The following is a 16916-nucleotide window of genomic DNA, read 5'->3' on the forward strand; positions in this document are numbered from 1 at the left end:
TCGTGCTTTTTAGGATTTATTGGCTTTCAGGACAGGATAAATCGAACCAAAGGAAGATCCTCAAGCCAGCATAGGAGAAGCAGCAATAAACCCAAGTTAGTGGTTTCGCTAATCTGCTTGCCTCATCTGAAAAGTCAAAACAATGACACGAGGATGTGGGAGCACAGCACACTAGTCGGAGGTCCATTATGGTTTAGTTTACTGGCTTGGAGTAGGGTTTTCGATGAACTGCGCAGCTGGTTTTCGTCTTGTGATTCCACCTAGTCCTCCCTCTCATCTTTCTCAGTCAGTCAACAAACTTTTATCCAGCATTGCGCCTTCAAGTTAAACATAAAAGATTTAAAAGGAAAAAAATAAAATAAGTGGGGGAGTGAAGTCAGGGGAAGGACATTTCTAACCTTTCAGTGAGGGCTATCCTAGAAGTATTTTTCCAGGGGGAGGGACTCAGTTTTTTAGCCCCACACTGTTAAGTATAACGAGGAAAAAAAACATGCAGGCCTGACATCAATTCTGAACCACTCCATTCTCAATTTCCTGCCCCCACCCCTGCGGAAATTCAAGATTACACCGCACATATAAAAACCTCCCCGTTTCAAGGGCATTGGATATGTGCAGTGGATCTCAAATATGCGTATCTTCATGTTAACATCTGGCCTCCGCATCAGAAAGTATTCCGTCTTTCAATCGGTGCCCATCAGTTTCAATATAGGGCGCTTCCTTTTGGCCCGAATGCAGCTCCCAGAGGCTTCACCAAATTGTGGTAGCTCTATTTTGACAGCTGGCTTGTTCGAGCAGGGACTCCAGATGGGATACATCGTCTGGGCCAGGCTTTGATGGATCTTTAGGAGACTCTTAGCTTCTCGATAAACAGACAGGAGCCTCAGTTGGTTCCTTCTCAGAAGTTGGTTACATTGACTGTGTTTGGGATACGCTACAAGCCAAATAATTCCTCATGGAACTGTGAATCTATGACATCGGGGCAGGGCGGGGAGGGGGGGGAGTGGAAGGGGGGCACGTGTTTTTCGCTAGAGCGCCAGGATTCTTAGAGAATGGTGATGTCATGGGAGACTAGCCTGTATTTTTCTTTATAGGTGTGTATGCATTACCTCCATCACCTTTGTAACCAATATAAAACATTTGTACTGTAATAACCCAGTTATGCAGACAAAGGGACATGGGACATGTGTTGGATGTATCTTTTACATACTTGACAATTGTGCGTGTAATTTTCATGCAACTGCATGTTAATCGGTGTGCATGTGTTGTACAAGTAAAGTATAGCAGAGTCCTTAACTATAGACAGTTGCCTTAGGGGTTGATCTCCTATGATACCCATTCCCACTCTTGCACTGAAACCCATAGAATACAGCTGAGTCACACGAAAAATGTGGTCCAGCTGTCACATAGCCACTGACATAGCAGCCTGAACGCAATGCGCTGCATGATTTTTATAATGTTTTAAACTAGTCATTTCTGCTAGTAATTGCATAGTAACCGAATTCTAATTACTATTCACATGCAATGCCTTTTTTTATTTTCATGTTTGCAAGACTACGATCTTCCAAAGTGCCTTCATCCACCAAAGCACTTCAAATACATAATAATGGTAGTAGGCGCTACCCAAATATCGAATAACATAACCTCAAGCATATAGCTCGTTTTTTTCTCCTGAGCGTTCACACATTGCCATGGTGATGTCTGAGGTGTCTTGAGACAATGCTGTTGTGTGGTGGCTGTTCTAACAAGATCGTACATGAGACACACCACACTCAATTGTACCTGGCCAGTGCCTCGGGTCAAAATCTCCCCTCCCAGTCAGTAATGATAGATTCCATTATCGTTGAAGCAGGAAGTGGCCACATAGTCCATTGAAAAGACTCCCCTCCCTTTCACAATCCACTGCAACGTTACAATTACAACTGACTCCTCATCTTCTGCTGGGGAGCGTCACTGGAGAGACATTTTGTTAACGACCTACGGAGCCGATATTTATCTATTTTTTACATTTATAAAGCACACAAAGCAGCCCTCGGACATCGTGGCGCTGTTACAAGTAAGGCTTACTTAGTTACATGACACAGTGCAGAATATACATTCTTGGAGAGGCTCACCTCTTGTTACGGGGAGCCGCATCAAGAATACATATATGGGGCATGATTGGTACAGTGCATACATACGAATAAGAACTTGCCTCTTGTTGTGGGGAGCTACCTCCAAAATACATATGTGGGTCATAGTAGGTACGGTGTCTACATGCTTGGACCACTTGCCTTAGGTTGCGGGCAGCTACATCCAGAATACATATATGAGTCATAGTAGGTACAGTGTCTACATGCTTGGAGAGCTCGCCTCTAGTTGCGGGGAGCTACATCCAGAATACATATATGGGTCATAATAGGTACAGTGTCTACATGCTTGGAGAGCTCGCCTCTTGTTGCGGGGAGCTACATCCAGAATATATATATCGGAATTAATGGGTGTAGATTATACAGATTAGGAAAAGCTCGCCTCTTGTAGCGGGAGCTACATCTGGGATGCATAAAATGGCATAGACAGGTGCAGGAAGAGTACATAGTGGGGAAGGCGCAGCTTTGAGACAAAGGGCCACATAAGGCAGGCAGAAGAGCAGGAGGGAGCTGAGGCATAAGTATAATGGCAACGGCTATTCTCGTGCTAAGGGGGCTGTAGCAGTGAAACGGGCAATACGGTAGTAGTGAGAAAGTAGGAGTACACACAGACCACAGCACGTTGCGGGTTACAGTGCTAACAGGATAGTGCAGTTATGGCAGAGGTTGGCACGAAGCAAATAGGAGTGATATGCACAGTAGGCATGCAGGCAAAGACGGCAAAGTGGCGAGTATCCGTTTCGGTATTAAGGCAGTGAATGTACATTGTAGATAGGGCCATGATCGGCGTAGCTTGCAAGGCACATGAGACAGACACAATAGACTGAAAGAGTAATCTAGAGCTTCACGGTGGGTGGAAAGATGGCACAGAGGCCAATGTTCATAATCGAAGTTGGCATTGTTATGGTCTTAAAATGCTGCGGTGATAGTCAGGCGAGGATGGTGGTGGGTGGAGCATAGCATTCAGCTACACGAGGAAGCATAAGTGCATGTCAAGTAGAGAAATGGTGAGAGCTTCCGTATACAAGTGGGCGTGATGGCAGGAATACTAAGTGGGTGGGTCGGTGGCCGAATTAGGTGCGGGATCAAGAAGTAAGCACCTCTTACCAGCGGGATGTGCAGGGGCGGCCCAGGGAGCAGCTGGGCAGCTCTGATCAGGACGATCGCCCGCTGGTGGTAGAGAAGAGCCTGGAAGCCATGGAATAGACAAGGAAGTGATAGGGGGCCTTAAAAGAGGGCCTTTAATGCCGGGCCCACTTTCACCTCAAGGCTCAGCCGGGCCTCAGTATTTGATGAGGAGAAAAGCCAATCAGATGGCTGCATCTTGTTGGTGCCTCTCCAGGCACTCCAGGCAGGTTGAAAATGCGGCAAAAATGTGGCAGCCGTCTTAGAGGAGCTGCCAGGTCTGCTTCTGTCTGATGGAACAACAACAGACTCTGTCCCACAGTGTGCAGGGGGACATCCTTCCATGGCAGCTCGTAGATGGAAGAGGGAATGCCACATAAATGTTCTCGGATTTGAAGCCATATGGCTAATGCTGAGCACTTTTCTTCTGCTTGCGAAGGCCAAGAGCCCTTGTGATGACAAACAAAGCAACTGCTATGTTCAATGTGAACAAGCAGGGAGGGACCAGATCATCTCAATTATGTCTTTTGTCCCTGGAGCTCTGGGAATGGGCTTCTCTGAATTGAATCTTCCTTCAGGCTACCCATCTCCCGAGGGAGAACAGTCGTCTAATGGACGAACACAGCAGGCTTCACCATCAGTCCTACGAGTAGGAATGGCAAGAGAAGTCGTACTTCAGATTTTCCAGGACCGGGGTTGTCTCTGCATAGATCCATTTCTGAGCCAGAGTAACAGCAATTGCAGAAATTCTGCTTCTTGGATGGGAAAGGGAGTAGGTTTGAAAGGGGACACCATGAATCTGTCTTGGAGTCCTTTCGCTGCATAGGCCTTACCTGCAATGCCTCATGGGGTACTCAGGTAGTTCAGGGAAATGAGAATCGCCCCCTCATCCTAATGGCCCCTCATTGGCCAACAAAGTTCTGGTTCTGGGAACGGGTGAGCTTGTCCAGTCGCCTTTAGTTTCTCCTGAGATCCTCCTATCTCAGCAAGGAGAAACTGAACTTCATCCCTCTCCACAATCGCTGAACTTAGTCGATGGTACCAGAGTAATTAGTGCTGAGTCCTAGGACCTAGCGCACACAGGTAACCATTGAGGTTCATGAAGAACATATTTAGCAGCTATGACAGCCTATCCTAATTCAGCCAATTTAGATCTTTGTTGCAAATCCAGTCATTAAGAAGCACTTACAGGGTCTGCTGAGGTTTTACCTTCCTGGGGTGGGGTTGTCTCTTAAATGCGGTCCTCAATTCACTGACTCACAATTCATTCAAATCAATGGCCTTATTAGACATGAAGTGGGTTTCCTGGAAAACAGAATTCCTTCTGGCAATTACCTCTGCAAAAAGAGTAAGTGAATTGCAGGCCTTGCCAGACAGGGAAGCTACATAGTTTTCCATGAGGATAAGGTGTTCCTCTGGACCCACCCCTCCTTTCCTCTTGAAAATAGTGCTGGATTTTCATACTTGTCAAGAGAGTTGTCTATTATTGTCTGTTCCCAGAGCCTCAGTCTGAGGCACAGAGAACCTTGGATTATCTGAATGTCTGCAGGACACTCAAATTCTACTTGCATAGTATTAGGACGTTAGATGAGTCCGTTGTTAGGGAGCATTCTCATAAATGTGCTAATTCCCCTTCACCTTAGAGACGCCCAGCAACTTTGCTGGATTTTGAGGACTTGATTTTTTTTACCTGGAGAGAGTGTGACCCTTTTTCCCACTCTCTCATGTATTTTGATATGTGTTTTACTCTTGTGTTTCCTTTGGTTATGGAGTCTAACCAACTCCATAGGCATCATCTTTTCATTTGTGTCACAAAGCACCCTCAGTGCAGTGACACAGGGAAGCCTTTCAGGCTTTCCCAAGGTTTAAACACCTTCTCTGGGATAAACTACTATTTCCCAGAGTAAGTAGAGTGAAATTGACTTTACTAGTCTTTTAAATTCCTAGACCCAGCACACCCTATCTTACAATAGAGTGCTGGAGGGGTTACTAAGTATCCCCTGTGTCTAGATACTTATGTAGCAGTCAAATGCTATCCTTTCCTATCAGAATGGCTGGTGGCAGTGGTTTCACAACAAACTACCATGATTTTTCCCGACCGCGAACGATTCGTAGCTCCGGTAACGTTAAATCGCGGGAGCCATGTTTTTCAAGATGGCATCTGTGCCTCCTTTGTTTAAACAGGTCCTGGTCTTCTTTTTTCGCCATTTCTTTTTGGAAAGGTTCTTCTAGAGTTTTGCTCTGCGCGCCAAACCAGGTTTGGTCTCTTTGTTCATTCACCTTTGGCGGGCTTCAGGAGTGAAGACCGCTTCTGGCGCCCGAGTGTCTGGGGTGAGGAGGAAGTGAGGGAGGTGCCCGAAACTCTCTGTGCTTAGTCTCATAGGAGACCCAAATGCACTCTGTGGTGATTGGCTGGCTGACTGTCCGGCAAGGACAGCTACCCTGCTGAGTGAGTGACAGCTAGGCTGGAATGAATGGGAGAGAACTGAATAAAAGGCGTGTCTCTTGGCTTGGAAGGCAGATCGACCACTGGACGAAGGAACCGAAGAAGAGCTTGAAGAGGACAGCTGCTGCAACTCCTGGACTGTTGGTTTGCCTGGTGAAGCCCTGCTGCAGGTCTGAATCGCCAAGTTCACATGGACAGAGAAGCCCCTGCAAGGACGACTTCTCCCCTTGAGTTGGTGGGACCAATCAACTCACAAGTAAGCCACCTGGACACCCATCTCAGAGCTGGTTGAATTTCCTCAGAGTTGCTGCAGGAAACCATAGGGCCAGGGAGAGGGACACCAGTTTGTGTGCCTCTGAAATTGAAGTTTGCCAAGTGCTAGCATTTTGACCATTCCCAGTGCAGTGCAGGAGTCCCCCGATAGTCTCACTCTTGAGGCACAGGAACAGCAAGATCTGCAAGAACTGCCAGGAACAGATGTCATCAGCTGCCTCTTTTTCTTCATTGCAAGGTAAGAAAAAATAAAACAGAGTACTTATCTTTCATGGTGAATGTGCTTGAAACAATTGCAACTCGCAGGCCTAATCAGCTTGTGACCCAACATATGATTCTTCTTTTTACAAACTACTTCAAAGAACTTGTGCAGAGACTTAACCACTTTATCCTATCCAAGACTTTAGCCCATTGACTTTGGCCTAGCCTATTGAATTGACTCTTCTGGTGAACTCAAAGTATTTGCACTGTCTAAGAATAATTGTAACCTTTCATGTTCTAATAATCTTTGCCTTTTACTCCTCTTGAAAAGTATTTTGAAATAGTATTGAATTATATTTGTGTGTGATTATATTGCCCCATTAGTGAATGTTTTATAACTGACAGATAAATAAATTAATAAGTATTTATCAAAGATACCTTGAGTGTAAGAGTTTATTTGAACACTTGTGATTGTAGACCTCTGTGTAACATCATTACTGCTCACATTCCCCTTTTGAGAAAAGCCTGGCTGCTCAACTCCGCTACCAAAACTGTGTAGTACAGACTTATACCAACGGTTGGTTTGCTTACACCTGTAGTCCTAGTTGTGTGTAGTGGTCCCAAAGGGTACTGCATACAAACTTTGCCTAGCAGCCGTAACACAGGGAAAGCATCAAAGGCTTCAATTGCTAGACGGATAGTGTCATGCATTTTTGAAGCCTACAAATGTCAGAACAAGGGGTCTGCATGTCCATATGGTCAGGGCAAAAGTGGCTTTGATGCCTTTTCAAAGGCGTGTTCTAATTGAGGTCATCTGCAAAGCAGGTGCATGGTCCTCTTCTTCCACATTCTGTAAACACTGCTCTTTGGACACTAGCTCTAAGCCTGAGGCTAGCTTTGGACAACAGTTCCTTAAAAAGATATTTGGCTGATACGTTGCCAAACACCCAATAATATGCGTGCTTTATAAATCTCCCATCAGTATCGAGGAAAGGGGAGGGACCTCAGAGTATGTAAACGTTACTCACCGTAGTGACTTCTCTACTCCTCGTTGAGAGTCCCCTTTCCTCCTCTTTCTCCATCCTGTCTAAACCTAGCTGGGTACTGGCATGGGTGGTAGGTATGGTGCTGTTGGGCGAGGCTGGGCTCGCTCTGCGCATGCACACCGGTGCTGCTTCTAAATTGTTTTTTTTTTATGGCTGAAAAAGACTCAAGCCTGTGATTGATGAATGATGTTGAACCTTTCTCTGGTGGTCAGGGTGTTGGAAAGGCGAGCAACAAGGTAGATGGACAAGGTAGATGCACATGCATCCTCAGGCACTCTGAAATGGAATTCTGGATTTATTTGGCAGTCAACATTAGAGAAGGGGTTCAGAGGCTGCCCCTGAGTATTTAAGGTGGTGTCGGACAGGGACCTTTCCTTAGTAATCGGGCTCCATTCCTTGTTGCATCTGAGGGCACATGTCCCAAGATGTTGGTGAGGTGGCTGAGCTCTGTGGCTGAGTTGGATAGTTTTTCCTGGTTGCATTCTAATTTGCTCTTAAACATGTTGAGGTTGGGGTACCAGAGAGTTGGTATCATAGAGTTGTAGCAGGTGCGGCTGACTCTTCTAACACTGAATTCCACCGCTTCCAAAGCATTTGCATTTGAAGTTACCCCCAATTTCCCTTCGTTCATGGAAACATCACATATGTTTTGTTTTACATAGCACCACTTCTGCCCTTTTTATAGTTTCTTGGTGCCTTAGTTTCTGCAATAGAAACATTATTGGGGGGTTGGTTGGTAAAAGCAGGATTGCTTTGCTGCGCTGTAGCATTATGCAGATTGGAATAGGTTTGTGGCACATGTGTTAGCAATTTTGCAAGCTATCTGGGTGCAGTGGTTAATGTGCACCCCGGGGAGGTAATGTAATTTGTTTGTGTGCTTCTGTGTGGTGTCTGGAATAGGGATTTATTATGAAGACTTTGGAGATGTGTGTTGGTGCATGTACATTTGGTACATGTTTACGGTATGTAAAGGTGTGTCTTGAGGTGGGTTATATTTGTTTTGGCCTTTGTTGTTTTAGTGTTCATGGTTTGTGTTGCAGTGTTGTGTCCACTAGAGTGAAAGTTTGGATAATTTAGTGGTGGTTACTTTTACTCATACCTTGCCTCGCTGACCACCCAATATTGCCTGCGGACACGCTGGCTTTGGAAACATTAAAAGACCACATTTATTTACATATATCCAGAAACAACATACATGCTCCAATGTAATACTAGCTGGGGTACCCGGCGCTGCCCTTGTCCTGATCGAGTGGTGTCTCATGTGTCCTGGAGGATGTTGCTCTTATCCACAAGTCTTGCTTCAGTTTGCTCTAGTGTCTCATGTGCCCTGGAGGATGCTGCTCTTGTTCTCTTGTCGGCAAGTCTTGCTTCAGTTTGCTCCGGCATCTCATTTGCCCTGGAGAAAGTTGCTCTTGTCCTCTGGTCGGCAAGTCATGCTGCTGTTTGTTGTTGTGTTTCAGAAGCTCTTGATATTGATTTTCGCTTTGAATCAGATGGAGCTTTTCCAAATGATGTTTGTTTTTTGTACAGCATGTTTCAGTCACAGAATGGCTTCAGAACGTTTGAGAAAATGTCCAAGAAAGATTGATTGTGGTCTCTTCTCATGAATGAACTTAAGTAAACTCTAACCTTGCCAAGTCCCATATGGAGTGGCGTGATTAAAAAAAGGTCTTTCCCTTTAAAAATGTTTTAATGAACACTTTCGAACTGTATACAGTAGTAATACATTTGAAAGGAATAACCAACGCACCAAACATTTTGGTTCAGACACTTTTCAAAATGTTGCCTCCTTCAAGTACCTACAGTAGTGAATCAGGGTGAGCTTCAGTAAATTACAGTGGGCCTCATTACGACCCAGGCGGTAAGGGGTTTACGCCAGCGTAAACAGCGCCGACCCTTACCGCCTGAGTACGAGATCCCTTAGCGCCATGGCGGATTTAACACCTGCTTTTAGCAGGTGTTAAAATCCATGGCGCTAAGGGACCTTGTTGTTAATTACGCCACCGTAATTTACGGTGGCGTAATTAACGCCTTCCCCACTCCCATTATGCCCTATGGGGCAAAAATGGGAATGGGGAAGGGTAAATGGGGATTGGGGACTTACCGCCCCGCCAAGGTCGGAATGGGGCGGTAAGTCCGCCAACCACCATGGCGGAGTTGGCAACTTAGCGCCATGGACCATGGTGCTAATAGCGCCATGGTCCTCCGCCAAGGTCCTAATGAGGCCCAGTGTCTTCAGAATACATTTTTGCATCCAAACAGACTACAGTCTTGCCCCAGACAAAAGAGGAATATATGCAAAATTTCGTAGACGTGGGTTGAACATTGTGGATTTGTATAGCTGGACAAACATTCACATACATACATTCTGCTTTATATATAAAGATACATGAGCCCATTCCTTTGCCACAGTAGACACTGGGGACACTGGGGATATGCTAGTAATCACCAAAGAGTTTGAAGCTGATCAGTCTTACACTTTCCCCAGCCCCCACCATGCATTCCTTTTTGCGCCAGGTAAGGCCATAGGACGAGATTGAAATGTCTATGGAATGATACACCACCTTTGGAAAGGAAGAGTCATTTGCATTTGTATTTTATGTTTTATTTTATTGTTTAAAGCTGTCCTTTAAATAGGCAGGTCCATGCCATTGCATCTGCTTCGGCACACACCACTAAGTTGATCAATGCTTGTAAAACCTCCCTGTCAAACAGTTGCCTTACTCTTGCTTAAGCCCTTATAATGTTGAGGCTTGACTACTGTAACACCCTACATGCAGGCACCTCTACACAGAACCTCAATACATTACAAGTCACCCAGAATAATGCTCTCACGGCTGCCTTGGATATCCCCAGACGGGAGCATATTTCCGCTGCCAGAAAAGCAGCACATTGGCATCCCATCAGACAAAGGATTATCTTTAAGACACTGGTTATCACGCACAAGTGCCTTGCTAATACTGCTCCCAGATAACTTAAATTCCAAAAGGCTATCTCCTCTAGATCCGCTCGGTCAATTCACATTACCATACATGTCACCCCTAGATTTAGGAGGAAAATATCAGGGGGCGGGGATGGGGCGGGGAGCATTCCGGTCATTGCCTCACAGACTTGGAATGCCCTTCCACCTCAGATCTGAACAGTCCTACTGGGTATTCGGCAAGAACCTTAAAACCTTGCTGTTCACACAGGAAATATTCTCACTGGCTCTGCACGCTAAAAAAGTATGTTCCTTCCCTAACTATTGTCTTTCCTCAGGGGAAGCTTTGTCTAAAATGTTTGAAATGTCTGGGTACTACCCATATCTATGTAACTAGCGCCCTAATGCCTGAGGGTTTGGAGCACTACTATGAATGTCAAATAAATAAAGTGGGGGCATAGCTCGTGAGCAGCAGGGCGCTGTACATGGTGTGAGTAGCCAGTGTATAGGCTGCCATCTTTTAACAGTAGCGCAGTACTGTGAGACAGACTGTGCGTCAGTATGTGCATCCATTGCGATTAGTCCTTGGCCAGGTTGACAAGGGCGGTGGGTAGCACAGCTTGGGGTGAAGGGACCAGGAGGGTTGGGCGACTCCTAGTCCAGCTATAGGATATTGAAAAAACAGTTATAGGATATATAAAAGCTTGTTGGTTTGGTTCAAAGTAATGTCCCCGTTGGACTTAACTGAGAACAGATTAAAAATCTACACCCCACCTTACTTATGACTGTCCCCCAATGCTGATATACTAAACGAAGCCCCATGAAGAGGCCCCAAAAAGAAGCCCCCACTAAGCCCCATGTCTCTGCAATGGGAGGAATTATTAGCATTTTATTATTATAAGATGTATAAAGCGTGAACTATGGCCCAAAGGCATCTAGGCGCTTATTGCTTGTGATGCCATCCTCAATGTGACAATGTGTGTTCCTACCGCCCTACACACGCGCATACAACTGCCCACAACACCTCACCTAACCTTGAGGGGCATATGTGTTGCATGCATGACGTCTTCGTGTTGTGAAAATAGAGCACCTTCACCTCTAGCCAGTCAGCTCCAGAGCCCAGTGCTAATGAAATCCAAGGTGGTGGGTGCAACATTTAGAACCCTGCCCCCACCTCCCCCTGTGATCGGAGATCAGATGCTAAGACTGCTGGAGAATGAGGAAACCGAGAAGAGGAAACCAGTGAGATCAATAAGAACACATCATGGGAGGGCGCTCCTCCACCTCACATATTGGGTAAAAACTGGCGAGATATACTAAGGGGAGGTGGCCAGTGGTGGACTGGCCTACAGGGTACTCTGGAGATTTCCCGGTGTGCTTCTGCACCCTGGGCATCTCCTTCTGTGGGCACCTTAGTGTTCTGCTCCTCGTGCCCTCTCTTCCATGCCCCATACACTTCCTTACATCTTCCCTCGCCCTCCACAGTCCATTGTGGTGTTTTACTACTTTTTATTTTCTGTAAAGTAACAAATATGCTTTCAAATTCACTATGTGGGCCCATTTTATCCAATTTCTACTTGTTGGAGAACACCAAACCCAACTTCGAGGGTTGGCTTTGCTCACACAGTATAAAATGGGGCCACTTTGTAAAACATTTGCAGGTCCACTTTCAGTTGCCAGACCACCACTGGAAGTGACTACAGAATGGGAGAAGCTGTGCATGCCTGGAAGAGGCAAGATGTCTGGAAGAGCTTCTAAAACCTGGAGGGTAACTAGCCAGAGAGTGCTGTGAAGGGAAGGGGCTATGAACGTTCTGGGCCTGGGCGCCAGTGAATGACTTCGCAAGACGCCTCATTCTGTGAAATATACAAAGCTTCAAAAAGACATTGCAAGGCTCAGAGGGCCCTGGTGCTGCATTCTGGGAAACAATTAAAGTACAGAAGCATTCGAACGACAGTGACGTTACAATCTGAGAAACGTAGTAACAATTCTGAAAGGCATGACGTGACACTGCATTCTGGGAAACATAGTGAAAGTGTCAAAGCATCCAAGAGACATTGCGAAAGAAAGCGTTCCGGGTCGGTGCGCTTTGGCATAGAGCAGAGGACGGAGTAGGCCTCCTCCACATCACTCTGCCCTAAAACCACGCTAAAGCCAGGGCCGAAAAATCACAGAACCAACGGACCCCTGTTTTGATAGTAAAGCCGTGGGAAGGTGAAGGGCACTGCTGGGGGAAGTTTGGGAAGGCTGTGCATCTGCTGAGATGTAAACATTCCGAAATGATGAAACTGACGAGGCCACGTGTGTCCATAATGGCTGCTCATCAAAGCTGGAGGGGGCGAGGCAGGGTCCACGGAGGAAACGCATGTACTGTTGCAGAGGACGCCCTAGTGAAAAAGAAATCCACTTTTTGGATTGTTTTGGGATTGCTTCTGACTTGTTTTCAAGCTGCATTTTTTTGCATTTATTTTGGATTTTTTGGGAATTCTTCCAAGCAAGGATTCATTTGTCTTGGGTTGGAGGATTTATTTTGGATTTTTACTGACTTGTTTCTCAGTAAAAACAATCCACTAACACTAATTGGCAGGCAAGCATTTTTACAGGGTTTATTTTGGATTTTTACTGACCTTGTTCCTCAGTAATAACTGAGGATCCGCACCGTCAGGCACATCAAGGAGCTCCAGTCCTGCAAGTGACCCAGTCTGAGTTGGATGGGCAGCCGAAGCAGTAAACTAAACCTGGGAGGACTCCCGCTCCCCCAGCTCGGAGCTCAGCTCTCCCGGTGCTGGGGGAGCCGAAGCACTGTTTGCCCCCCAGGGGAAAGGGGCCAACTTGACACACCAGGGAGCCCTATGTGATGGAACAGAACAGCCCCTCCATGACAAAGAAGGGGTACACACCACATGGACGTTGCAGGCCATAGGAAAGCAGGAGTAAGACTGCAAGGAAGCCCCCTTCTTATCTCGTACTTCTGCATCTGGCAGAAGGCGTCTCACCTGGCTAGCAGGGGCCACCACTGAGGGGAGAGCGCGGACCATGGTGAGCGCCTCAAGTCTCTGGCGCACAGTACCACAACAACGAACAGAGGCGTGAGAACCACCCGCAGAGATGACAAAGGATAAAGTGCGGAAGCCGAGCAGCCACACCATTATAGACGCATATACCACTGGGAGTGCAGTCGGGCCGGCTGTGCAAGAGATCCCAGGAGAGGAGCCTGGAAGGAAAGATGAGGGGTTGAGCACAACACAGGACATCTTAAATGCGATACGAGATGCAAGGACGCAGCTGGAATATAGGATTGATGCGGTAGGCATTGATGTGGGGCTCCTGCGGCAGGACCTGCAGAACATGGCTTCCAGAGTCCAGAAAGAGGAGGACTGCATCACAGGGGCTGCGGACACACTCAAACTGGTGCAGCAGGACACCCAAGCAATGTTGAAAAGGATGAAGATCTTTGAAAATTTCGATAGATGACGCGCAGGGGCGATCCCACCAGAGCAACATACAACTAAACAACCTGCTGGAGCGAGCGGAGGGCTCCTCCATGGAGTTGTTCTTGGAGCAGTGGATGCAGAATTGGGTGGGCCGCAGGGTCCATCCTGATTCTTTTCCATCGAGTGTGGCCACAGGGTCCAGGGAAGGGACCCGCCCCCAGGTGTCCCGCCCAGACTAGTGATCGTAAAACTGTTAAACTACTGCGACAGGGATGCCATCCTCCAAGGGGCAAGAAAGAAAGGCCCACTGAGCTACACCAGAGCAGTGGTGGCCAAAGCTGTTCAGAAGGCGAGGAAATCCTTTGATGCAGTAAGGAGAAAGCTCAGAGAAAGGGGGGTCAAATATGCTATGATCTACCCGGTCACCCTGCGTATCTGCGGCCCACAGGGGACGCACTTCTTCACCAAGCCGTACGAGGCTTGGGACTGGGTGGAAACAATTCCCTGTCACTCAAACGACAGACAGAAAAAAGAGGCACCAGGCAAAACAAGTGCAGGACATCCCGGGACTGCAGGAAGTTCAGGCCCCATGGACGATAGTTGACTGGTGAAGACAGAAAGAGACCGGCGGGAGAACCAGCATGAACTACCCACAAGTACCGTATGATTGGGCGGATCAATGGGTCCAAAGGTGTAAGATAATGGGACAAACAGCTGTGATAACGTGGGAAGAGGGGCAGAGCGACCTGAGCACGTAGCCCCCTGCATTAGAAACACTCTCCTGTGGTTGAGGAGCGGTTCAGTTATTAGTTAGAGGGGCGACAGATGCTTCTGATTGGGAAGAAGTATGGGGTGAGGGAAGTTTCGCCAGGATTTGGGGGAGGGAGGAACAGTTGGCGGGTGGATTTTCAAGTTTGGAGCATAATGTGGAATGATCATGGTCAGAAGGAAGCGCACTGGTGTACTGGTAATCCCCAGAAGGAGTGTGGGGGGGGGGGGTTGCACGATGTATGGGATGAGGGTGGAGTATTGTTGCTCAGATGCCTGACGTGCAACGTCAACAGCATGCTTGATCAAATTAACAGAAGCCTAGTAATGCACCACATTAGGGAACAAAAAGCAGGCATAATCCTGCTTTAGGAGACTCACCTGATGGGGGCGGTATGCAAGTGCCTTGGAAGAGGGCAGTATAACGTAGTGGAACATGCAGGTTATCACAGTGGGTTCTGGGGGATGGCAATTCTGGTACTCATATCTGTGCCCCTGCATGTCCACAAGGTGGTGAGGGATGGAGGGAAATGGTATGTGGGAATCACAGGGGTCCTCTGAGGAGAGACAGTTCTCATTATCAGCGCATATGCATCTCCGCCGCTACAAGCACACTACCTAACGGAACTACAATGATTGTTGCCGACCCACATTGCGGAGTTCACACTAGTGGAAGAGAATTCAATGACGTCCTGGTCAAGGGCATGAACCAATGTTCCAAGGGAGTGATGTCTCCCCGGGGTAGAGGCGCACTACACTAGCATCCTTTTTGGAGACGACTGGGTTACAAGATGCTTGGAGGGAACTCCACCCGGACCAGATACACTTCTGGGGCCTATGATTCCTGATCACAGCTAGATTACATATTAGTACCCTGTACATCATTGGGCCGGTTGGCGGAGGCATGGTATCTTCCCTGGGGACCGTGCTCCACTCCTCATTTGTTGGGAGGGAAATTCTGCTATCAGGGACGCCATCCAGGGAGGAACAGAGGAGTAATTAACCCTGAACACGGGGATGGTGGCAAGGGAGGGCACACTCAGGGACGTGTACAAGCTGGTGATAATGAGAGCAGTCAGAGGCGCAGTAGGAGCACACAAGATGGAAAGATGCACCAAACTATGGAAAAAGGAGAGGGGTAGTGGAGGTAGAGCTGCGGGATGCCCAGGCACCCTGGGTTGGATCCATTTCGAGAACTGGTCAAGGCAGAGAGGGAGTACAGCAAGGTATTGACGGATGAGGCCTGTCAGGTTCATTTAATCAAACGGGCCCGATTATATGACCTGGGGACAAAGGGGCGTATGCTCGCATGGTTGGAGAGGAGGTAGGAAGGGTCGCGGTGGTTCGGGCCATTACGGATGGGGATGGGGGGGGCACACAGAGGGGAGGGCCATTGCCCAAGTCTTTGCAGACTACTACCATAATATGTACATACGAATCCCAGGTCCCTCAACCTGGGATATAGACGGGTACCTGGCTAACATAGCCATGCCATGCCATGCCTGAGTGAGCAGGAACTGTTGGGATTGGAGACAGACATAACCAAGGAGGAAATCTGGGGCCGCCCAGGGGCTTCAAGCAGGGACATCAAAGGGCCGTCATGGTTTCCAAGTCGAATTCTGGAGATGCATCTGGGACAAAGTGGAAGACGACATGCTGGGAATGCTGCAGGAAAGCCGGGAACATGGTCAGCTACCGTAGATTGGCCAATATAGTAGTTATACATAAAAAAGGGAAACCCCTGAATGCATACCCAACATAATAACCAATCTCATTTTAGCTAATAGATTGCTTCCGCTCATGAGTAGGTTAATACATCCGGACCAATGTGGTTTTGTGCCGGGCAGGGCCACAAGAATGAATTTAAGAAGGCTCCACAATGCCATGGCACTTTCGGACTCTCTGGAGGGGCCCCATGTGGTCATGGCTCTAGACTCAGAGAAAGCCTTCAGGTGGGCTTTTTTCTGGGTGGTAATGGGCAAAATGGGGATCAGACCTCACTACACAAGCTGGGTGAAACTGCTCTACACGCAGTCAATGGCCGGGTTTGGATTAATGGTCAGGAATCCCGCCTGTTCCCTCTGCAGAGGGGTACCCGACAAGGGTGCCCACTGTCACCCCTGTTATTCCTCATAGCAAAAGAGCTGCTGGCGCAGGTTATCAGGGCTAATCAATCAATCCATGGGTTTGTATGGCCGGGCGGGGGAAGGACAAAATCTCCCTATATGCGGATGACTTGTCCGAGAACTTGTGCCCGAGAACTGTTGATGTACTTGAATGAAAAGGGGGTTCCCATCACAAGTCCCGGCCACAAAAGAGTGATGAAGTAACTCTAAAAGACAAAAAATCTAAAGGACCTACAAACGATCTTCGAGGCAAACAAGCGTCCAGCTCTTCGCTTCCAAATCAGTACAACGACAATTAATTGGCACCGGAGAATTCCAACTATAAGGACCCGCTGGGGATAGGATGATTCCCACATGGCCCACTGGACAAAATTCAGCGCAACATCTCACAAGTTCCGAAAGCTGATAATACCAACCATCAACAGAACTTAAAGCAAGCCCCCCTTTCACA

Source organism: Ambystoma mexicanum, chromosome 11 (assembly GCF_040938575.1).
Source record: "Ambystoma mexicanum isolate Mex_15411 chromosome 11, UKY_AmexF1_1, whole genome shotgun sequence".
Classification (NCBI taxonomy): Eukaryota; Metazoa; Chordata; class Amphibia; order Caudata; family Ambystomatidae; genus Ambystoma; species Ambystoma mexicanum.